The sequence below is a fragment of the Callithrix jacchus genome, chromosome 9, assembly GCF_049354715.1.
Source record: "Callithrix jacchus isolate 240 chromosome 9, calJac240_pri, whole genome shotgun sequence".
Classification (NCBI taxonomy): Eukaryota; Metazoa; Chordata; class Mammalia; order Primates; family Cebidae; genus Callithrix; species Callithrix jacchus.
In genome coordinates, this window is record NC_133510.1 from 23,649,124 (window position 1) to 23,659,507 (window position 10,384).

General features: G+C 41.5%; 2 pseudogenes; one reads left to right on the plus strand and one right to left on the minus strand.

Annotated features, from left to right (window-relative positions):
• Positions 1-6,266: 6,266 nt before the first annotated feature.
• On the minus strand, positions 6,267-8,777 carry LOC100390041 (putative ribosome biogenesis protein RLP24 pseudogene; annotated as a pseudogene).
• Positions 8,776-10,038, plus strand: LOC100390401 (non-selective voltage-gated ion channel VDAC2 pseudogene; annotated as a pseudogene).
• Positions 10,039-10,384: the final 346 nt, after the last annotated feature.

Below are 10,384 nucleotides of genomic sequence, written 5' to 3' on the forward strand. Positions count from 1 at the left end.
CCTTGGCCTCCCGAGTAGCTGGGATTACAGGCATATGCCACTGCACCTGGCTAATTTTTTGCATTTTTAGTAGACACGGAGTTTCATGTGTTGGCCAGACTGGTCTAGAACTCCTGACCTTGTGATCCCCCTGCCTTGGCCTCCACAAGTGCTGGGATTAAAGGTGTGAGCCACCATGCCCGACCTAAAGGAACTATTTTTCTCTGATGAAGAAACAATGGTCTGGAGTCAGCAAGGAAAATAACAATAACAGAAATGCTGACTTTCCTCTTTTCACCACTTCCAATCTCCTTGCAACTTAGTAACGTCATTTTGAGAGGAAATATTTTTTAGAAAATGGTTGGGTTGCAGTTAAGGCAAAGAGGAGTGGAGATGATCTGTGTGAAGGTTGATACGATAGGGTAACCTGTTTTCAGTGTAACAGGGATTGCATTGAGTATACCAGATAGGATCCCTGGCACAGGATAGTGAGAGAATGGTCAAATTGTGGAGGCCTAGGTTGCCACAGCCCAAGAGTGTGGGAATTTGTTGGAATTTCCCTGCAGGGCTGCTGCACATGGCTAGGAATCAACCACCGGACACTCCTGCGAGGCCCCTGGCCACCCAGCCGTGGCTTTTGGCTGAGAGGAGCAAATGCCCTTTCTCTTCGGAGCTGAAAAACTCAGTCTCTCATTTAGCTGTGAAAACAACAGTTTAGTTTTTCATGCAAATGCACACAGACAAACCAAATCAAGATAAATTTTAGGAAAAAAAGCAATAGAGAATAAATCAAGGACCGTCAACCAAAGGGAGGTCTGCGGCTCAGGAGGACTTACCAATTTCACTGGAGGAGAAGCTTGAACTCAGTGGGGCTTCAATGGGCCCCTGCTGGTACCTTAGCTCTGGTTTGGGGCAACTCTTTCAGTGTCCTGAGTCTTCTCTGAGGCCCCATGTGTTTGGGCGCTAAAATATTGTCAACAAAAAGAGTAAAACTCTGAAATATTTTAAGAGATTTATTCTGAGCCAAATATGAGTGACCATGTCCCATGTCACAGCCCTCAGAAGGTCCTGAGAACAGGTGCCCACGGTGATTAGGGCACAACTTGGTTTTATATATTTAAGGGAGGCATGAGACATCAATTAAATACACTTAAGAAATACATTGGTTTGTGGGGCATGGTGGCTCACGCCTGTAATCCCAGCACTTTGGGAGGCTGAGGCGGGCAGATCACCTGAGGTCAGGAGTTCAAGACCAGCCTGACCAACATTGAGAAACTCCATCTGTACTACAAATACAAAATTAGTGGGGCATGGTGGCATATGCCTGTAATCCCAGCTACTCAGGAGGCCGAGGCAGGAGAATCACTTGAACCCGGGAGGCAGAGGTTGCGGTGAGCAGAGATGTCACCATTGCACTCCAGCCTGGGTAATAAGAGTCAATCTCCATCTCAAAAAAAAAAAGAAAGAAAGAAAGAAAGAAAGAAAGAAATACATTGGCTTTGTTCAAAAAGGTGGGACAACTTGAAGCAGCGGCTTCTAGGCTACAGGTAAATTTAAATATTTTCTGGTTGACAATTGGTTGAATTTGTTTGACTGGTGTTAATTTCCTAGTGCTGCCCTAACAATGTACCATAAACTTGGTGGTTAAAGACAGCAGAAATGTATTTTCTGTCATTTCTAGAGGCTCAAAGTCAAGGTGTTGGCAGGGTTTGTTCCTTCTGGGGGAGAAATCTGTTCCATTCATCTCCCCTAGCTTCCGAGAGCTCCATGTGTTCTTTGGATTGCAACCGATTACTCAAATCCTCTCTCTTCAAATGTCATTTTCCCTGTGTCTTTTTTTCACATGATCATCTTCCAATAAGGACACCAGTCGTTTTGGATTAGGGGCTCACAGTACTCTAGAATGACCTCATCTTTAACTAATTACAGCTTCAATGACCCTATTTCCAAATAAGGTCATATCTTGTGGTACTGGGGCTTAGGACTTCAACTTATCTTTTTTTTGAGAGACATAGTTCAACCTATAACAAAGACCTGGGATTGTTAGAAAGAAATGTTGAGGTTGATTGTGAGTCTAAGTTTTATTGTGCAGAGCAAGCTTTCAGATAGCAGACTTCAGAGAGAGAGCAGTTTGTAAAATGTTTCTTATCATACCTAAAAGGGTGCTGGCTCTTAGTTGATTATCTGTTGGATCTGGAAAGAAAAGAAGGAAAACAAAGGGGAAGGGGACTCTCTACAGAATGTGGATTTTTCCCACAAGAGACTTTGCAGGGCAATTTCAAGGTATGGCCAGGAAATATATTTTGGGGTTAAATATTTTTTTCCTTGTCTCATAATGTTATGCCAGAGTCAGATTGAAAAGTAATTCACGATACATAGGGTCAAATCAAACCCATCTGATGAGGACTTACGGTTTGTAGGGCATGACTCCCCAGACCCCTTAGGTAGGAATTTGGACAAGATAAAAATCAGAGCTTAGTCCTCTGTACCGAAATCTGTATTAGTCAGCGTTCTCCATAGAAACAGACTCAATAGGATATAGAAAGATATTTAACATGAGGTATTGGCTCATATGATTTTAGAAGCTGAGAAGACCCACAGTCTGGTATCTGTAAGCTGGAGACTCAGGAAAGCTGATGAGGTAGTCCAGTCTGAGCCCAGAATTCTGAGAACCAGAAGAACTGATGGTGTGAGTTCTAGTCTAAGTCCAAATTCCTGAGAACTTGAGGTCTGATGGTATAAGTTCCAGTTAAGTTTGAAGACCTGAGGATCAGGAGTGCTGATGGTGTAAGGCACAGTCCGAGGGCAGGAGAAGACTGGTACCCCAGTTCCAACAGTCAGCAGAGAGAGAGATGGGGGTGGCGAGACAGAGAAAAGAGAGAGAGAGAGAGAGAGAGAGAGAGAGAGAGAGAGAGAGAGTGAGAGAGAGAAACTGTTCCTTCCTTTGTCTTTTTGTTCTGTTCAGAGTTTCATTGAACTGAATGATGCCCAGCCACGTTGGGCAACTGCTTTACTCAGTCCACAAATTTAAATACTAATCTCTAGTGAAAACACCTGAACAGACACACTTAGAAGTAATGCTTAACCAGATATCTGGATATTTCATGGCCCAGTTAACTGACACATGAAATTAATCATCACGGAAGCTCACCTATGAATAACTGATTTTTTTGAGGGTGCAAAAAGCTACTCAGTGATGAGTACAAGAAAATATTAGAAAGAGATTTTTTTTTTTTGGTTGACTCAGAATTTTGGCTAATATCTAAAGCTGACAACATTAGGTGTTAAGAAATCCTATATTCCAAAGAAGGTTCTTAGCATGCCCTACAGGACTTTCCCAACTGGTCTAAAAACAATTATGAACAGCCCAAATCAGGAAAAGATAGAGACTGACTGAAACTACCTTTGCAAAGTTATGACAGGAAGAGAAATCTGACATAGTTGACTCCATTTTGCTTGTAACCTACAAGCTGGCTTTGGTGATTCCTCAGTGTAGGCCCAACAAACTTTGGGAGGCATTTAATTTATACTTTAATCTTATAGCAAAGATGATAACAACCCTTTCCTAAAACTAAACCACCTCTGTAAAACGAATGAAAGGCCACATGTTAGGATTAAGAGGGGCCTGAATTCTGGTAAAATATAGGTAAAGTTAAATGATAACCAGCCATTGTTCTGGAGGTCACAAGATTTGTAACTTCCTCAATTACTCCTGGAGATAATATTGGCTATTATAGAACCCAAGATTGGGCTTTGAGATTTTTTTTCCGATTTTACATTTCTCATGACCAGCTGACTCCAGCCAGAACTGCAACTCATGACTCTGTCAGTCCTGTGGCCTTATCCAAAGGCCAACTCAGTGCATGAGGACCATTTTCCACACCCCTATGATTTTAAGCCAATCAATCAATATCCCCCATTCCCTAGCCCTTTGATCACCAACTATCTTTGAAAATCCCTAAACTTGGAGCCTTCAGGGAGACTTATTTGAGTGATACCTCTGGTTCTAATACATGGGTTAGCCTCCCTTCAACCAAACTCTTTCTTTACTGCTATGCTGTAGTCTCGGTGAATTGGTTTTGCCTGTGTAGAGGGCAGGAAGAACCTGCTGGTGATTACAGGATTGCAGAGACAAATTCTTTGAAAGAAGAATTTTTTGAATTCTTTGAAAGAATTTGTGAATCAAAAGATTGCTGGGGTCTGGGTGTGGTGGCTCACATTTGTAATCCCAGCTCTTTGAGAGGCCAAGACGGGAAGATTGAGCTTAGGAGTTCAAGACCGGCCTGGGCAACATAGCAAGTCATCATCTCTACTAAAAATTAAAAAATAAAATAATTAGCTGGGCCTGTTGGTACATGTCTATAGTCCCAGCTACTAGGGAGGCTGAAGTGAAAGGATCGCTTGACCCTGGGAGATAGAGGCTACAATGAGCTATAATCACACCACTGCACTCTAGCTAGGGCAACAGAAAGAGACCATTTAATAAAAAAAAAGATTGCTGGGGTCGTTCCCCTCCCACCCTGATTCCAAGTGAGAGGCGAAACAAGAAGGCACTTTGGAGAGATTGAGCACTGCTTGCTAAAGGTGCACCGAGTCTTACTCCTTGGCTATATGCTTGCTCAGCTATGGGAGCTTGTACATTTGAAACAGCGAAGGGAACAAAAAAGTGTTTGAAAGAACCTCGCCTACGTCCCCTTCCGAAGAGGATACAGACACTTCTGTGTGACTGTTATTTAGAGAGGCTCAGTGGTGGGAAGCTAGCAGAAGTTGCTCCTGATGACAGGGTAAGGTGGGGTGGCTTCAAGGTGCAGCTTCACGATTTGGTGAGTGGGTATATGAGCTCCCCTCATCTCAGAAGAAGTAGATATGGGTCTGAGTCATCTGCAAACGGCTTTATGCAAGAGGACTCCCTATCAGTGTGAAAGCCTACAAGAAAGAAGGCATGTTGGATGCTTCACTAGAAGTTGAGGGCTAAGGTAAAGTCACAAGAGGCCTTTCAGAGAGCATCTCGAGTGTATAAGGGAATGACGCAGTGCAGAAATTCCCCAGGGATGCATCTTGGCTTAGGATCTCCTAAGACCCATAGAAGTATCCCATGAGAGACAATTTGCATTTGTGTATTGTATCAGTCATGTTTCAACCAGAGAAGCAGGACCAGTAGAAGAGATGCATACAGTCCTGCACTGCATCATGATGTTTCAGTTAACAATGGATCACATATATGATGTAATTATACCATAACATTATAATAAGGTGAAAAATTCCTAGTGACATCCTATCTCTAGGGACATCAGAGCTGTCATAACATCACAGCACAACACATTACACATTACTTGTGTGTAGTGATGCTGGTGTAAACAAACCTTCTTCATTGCCAGTCGTGTAAAAACTATAGCACATATGGTTATGTATGATACATAATACCTGATGATATACATGCCTCTGTTATTGATTTATGTACTTACTATACTATAATTTTTTTTTTTTTTTACTTTTTGAACAGCTTTATTTCATGTGCAAATAATGAACAGATGTTGTACCCATAAATTCTACCTTTTAAAAACAGGATCTTTTTAAAAGAAACCACATAACTTTTAAAAGGCACTGAGATTCGTGGCTCACACCTGTAATCTCAGCACTTTGGGAGGCTGAGGCAGGTGGATCACCTGAGGTCGGGAGTTCAAGACCAGCCTGACCAACATGCAGAAACCCTGTCCCCCCCACCCCCCGCAAAAAAAAAGGCACTGAGATTCCTCTGCTTCTAGATCATTGGTAGGCTAGAAAAATAAAATTTGTTCTACCAGGAATCACAAGTTGGAACTGAGTATTCTCCAAAGTGGAAATTCTAGAGTGTAGTGTCACTCCAGGCAAAGAGTGTTCAGTTCTCATCCCCAACATCCACAACTACCTATCAGAAGGGTTAAACCGGGTCAGAACAGTCCAGCACCATTAGGCTTCATCAAAGAATATCACTATGCTCTTCTGAGATGCAAGTAAACCAAAACAGGAAATACTAAAATCAAAATAATATTTGACACTGTCATATAAATTGTTAGTTCCTTTTTGTATCCCCCCTTCTATAACATTAATAAAGGGAATATTTTACTGCAAAGAATATTTTACTTTATACATCACTAACCATGAATTTTTGCCATTAGTTATACAAATGCTGCCCTGTGCCATTATCCAAATGGCATAGCTGTTTTACAGCCACAATTCACTTCTATAGTTAGAAGCAGAATTTTCATGATTTACATAAGTACCTCTATCAGTGAAGATTTAGCACTGAGATGCGATGTAACATCAGTAATATCTGATGCTTCATAGATGGCAATGGAGGAAAGATACATTTTAATCACTTTTCATTTAAGTGACCTTATGTAAAAAATAAACTAATAACTTAGCAGTTCCAAGTGTCCAAAGGGCATTTTCAAATGTCCATAAAAGAAATGGTTACAGAGATCATTAAGAAGCATCTTCCATGTCCACATCCTCTTGCAACTGCTGTACCATTTTCTCTTCCAACTGCTTCCTTTGCCTGCAAGAGGGGCTCGGATAAGATGATGTTTTGCTTGACTTCTTTGATATCCTGAACTTTCTGTAGCTCTTTGTTTTTCTTCGATCTGCTCATTATAAATTTAGCTTGGTGTTTCTGGTTGATCTCTGCAACTCTCTTCATTGCATCAGTAGTTTTATTCTATAGCTCTCGCTGGTATTTGATAGGTTCATTTCTATGCTTTTCAAATTCAAATGAATTATTCACTGTAAGCTCTTTACCAGCTGCTTTCTGGAATGCTTTGGTCCACCTAACTTTGCGGGGATTGCTCTTCTTTTTAAAGTTTGTGACTTTCTTTTTTGTTTTAAAGTTTTTTTGACATTTAGATTTATAAAATCTGAACACTTTGCAGTCGTGGACAAACATCATGCTGTGGCCAGGTAGATGGGCCCCGAACAGAAGTAACACTTCTCGATATGCCTGTTGAACCTGCCTGGGTCCCCACTGACCAAACGCCAATCTTGGGAGGAAGTCTAATTTTTTTTTTTTAATGAGATGGAGTTTTGCTCTAGTTGCCCAGGCTGGAGTGCAATGGCATGATCTTGGCTCACCGCAACCTCAGCCTCCCGGGTTCCAGCAATTCTCCTGCCACAGCCTCCTGAGTAGCTGGGACTACAGGCACACACCACCAAGCTCGGCTAATTTTTTTGTATTTTTAGCAGAGACTGGATTTCACCATGTTGGCCAGGCTGGTATTGAACTCCTGACCACAGGTGATCCGACTGCCTCGGCCTCCCAAAGTGCTGGGATTATAGATGTGGGCCACCACTCCTGGCTATCATACTTTTTATTGTTATTTGAGAGTACATTCTTTCTACTTACCTATAAAAAAATTCATTAATTGTAAAACAGTCTCGGGCAGGCCTTTCAGGAAGTTTTCCAAAACAAGGCATTGTTATCACAGCAGAGGACAGCTTCATGTGTGGTATTGTCCCTGAAGACCTCCCAGTGGGACAAGATGAGGAAGTAGAACAGTGATATTGATGATCCTGACCCTGTGTAGGCCTAGGCTAATGTATGTGCCTGTGTCTTAGTTTTTAACAAAGATATTTAAAAAGTAAAAAAATTAAGTAGAAAAACCTTGTAGAATAAGGATATAAAGAAAGAAAATATTTTTGTGTAGCTGTATGATACATTTGTGTTTTAAGTTGTGTGTTAATACAGAAAAGTCAAGTAGTTTTGCGATTTCTCAAAGAATGTAAAACAGAACTACTATTCAATCCAGCAATCTCATCTCTGGGTGTATACTCAAGGAAACATACATTGCTCTACCAAAAAGGCACATGCACGTGCATGTTCATTTTAGCAATATTCACAATTGCAGAGACATGGAATCAACCTAGATGCCCATCAGCGGTGAACTGGATAAAGAAAACATGGTGGCCGGGCACGGTGGCTCACACCTGTAATCCCAGCACTTTGGGAGGCCGAGGCGGGTGGATCACGAAGTCAAGAGATCGAGACCATCCTGGTCAACATGGTGAAACCCCGTCTCTACTAAAAATACAAAAAATTAGCTGGGCGTGGTGGTGTGTGCCTGTAATCCCAGCTACTCAGGAGGCTGAGGCAGGGGATTGCCTGAACCCAGGAGGCAGAGGTTGCGGTGAGCCGAGATCGCACCATTGCACTCCAGCCTAGGTAACAAAAGCAAAATTCTGTCTCAAAAAAAAAAAAAAAAAAAAAAAAGTATATCTACACCATGGAATACTACACAGCCATAAAAAATCATGTTTTTTGAAGCAACATGGATAGAGCTGAAGGCCATTATCCTAAGCAAACTAATGCAGGAACAGAGAACCAAATACCACGTGTTCTCACTTACAAATGCAAGCTAGACTTTCAGTATACAGGGATGCAGAGTGGAACGAAAGACACTGAGGCCCATTGAGAGTGGAGGCTGGGAGGAGGGTGAGGCTGGAAGATCTACCTATTGGGAACTGTGCTGATACCTGGTAATGAAATGATTTTTCTATCAAACCCCAGCGACATGCAATTTACCCATGTAACAAGCCTGCACATGTACCCACTGAACCTAAAAAAAAGTTAACAACAACAACTATGAAGTTTACAAAGTAAAATGTTAGAATAAGATAAGGTTAACTTATTATTGAAGAAAGAGACTTCACTTTATGGCTGCTGAGGCCTGACTGCAAGCCGGCGGAGCAACCTCAGCTGAAAGTGAAGTGGTGCCTGTGGTCCTCCTTAGGAGACACCAGATCACCTCTTACTGTGGCCTCGTCATGGTGACCTATGAGTAGACCTGCATGTGGCCAATGTGTATTTCTTCATCATATGTTAACCTTGGCAAAGCTGCTGGAGATATTTTTAACAAAGAATTTGGTTTAGGGTTGGTAGCACTGGATGTAAGAATAAAGTCACACAGTGGGTGTGGGATTCTCAACATCTGGCTCATCTAATACAGACATTGGAAAAACTCTTGGAGTCTTGGAGACCAAATATAAATGGTGTGAGGATGGTGTGACTTTCCCAGGAAAATGGGACACTGATAATAATACTCTGGGAAGAGAAGTCACAATTGGACCAGATTTGTCAAGGGTTGAAACTAATATTTGATACACAGGAAACAAAAGTGGTTAAATCAAGTCCTCTTGCAAGAGGGGGTCCATAAACCTCGCTTGTGATGTTAATTTTGACTTTGCTGGACCTGAAATCTGTGGTTCAGCTGTGTTTGGTTATGAGGGCCGGCTTGCTGGGTGCCAGATGACCACTGACAGAGCCAAGTCAAAGACGACGGGGAGTAATTCTGCAGTGGGTTACTGGATGGGGGACTTCCAGCTAACACTAATAACTGTAATGGGACAGAATTTGGAGGCTCAGTTTATTAGAAGGCATGTGACAATCTTGACACTTTGGTAACCTTGCTTGGACATCAGGTCCACCTGCATTCATTTAGTCATTGGTGCTAAATATTGGTTGCATTTCACAGCTTCCATTTTTGCAAAGTCAACAACTCTAATTTAATTGGAGTGGAAGAAGAGACTTCATTTACATTCAGACTCTAAGGCCTGCTGTGAAGCTTACACTTTCTGCTCTGCTAGATAAGAAGCACATTAATGCAGGAGGCTAAACACTTGGGTTTATCCTGGAGTTGGAGACTTAATCCAGCTGAAAGAAACCTTGGGAATGGATAGCAGGAAATCTGGCTTTAACGTATTTCCACTGTGACCAGCAGGCTCTCCCCACAAAGAAGGTGATCAAAACAGACGATCTAAATTAGAGCTATATTTTAAATATTTAGACAGTTACTCATTAGCTGTTTTCTAGTTGAATTGGTTATGTATCTACTTACGAATATGCTGCAGCCATGCAGTCACCTATACATTATTTAAGTGTGTTTAGCTTTTAAATGCACTACCCACCAATCATGAAGTAAATTTTATGAAAACTGTGGAAAAAAATTTAAAAACTAAATTTAGTGTAGCTTACGTATACAGTGTTTATAAAATCTGTGGTAATTTACAAGAATGTCCTAGGCTTTCACATTCACTCACCACTCACTGACTCATGCAGAGCAACGTCCAGCTCTGCAAATTCCATTCGTGGTAAGAGCCCTATATAGGTGTACCACTTTTAATGTCTTATACTGTATTTTGATGGTACCTTTTCTATGTTTAGATATATTTAGACACACAAATATGTGTCATTTTGTTCCAATTGCCTACAGTAATATGCAGTCCAGGTTTGTAGCCTAGGAGCAATTGTCCCCGCCATATAGCCCAGGTGTGTAGTAGCCTATTCCATCTAGGTTTGTGTAAATACAATCTATGATGTTTGTACAACCACAGAGTTGCTTAAGGTTACATTTATCAGAACATAGCCCTGTCATTC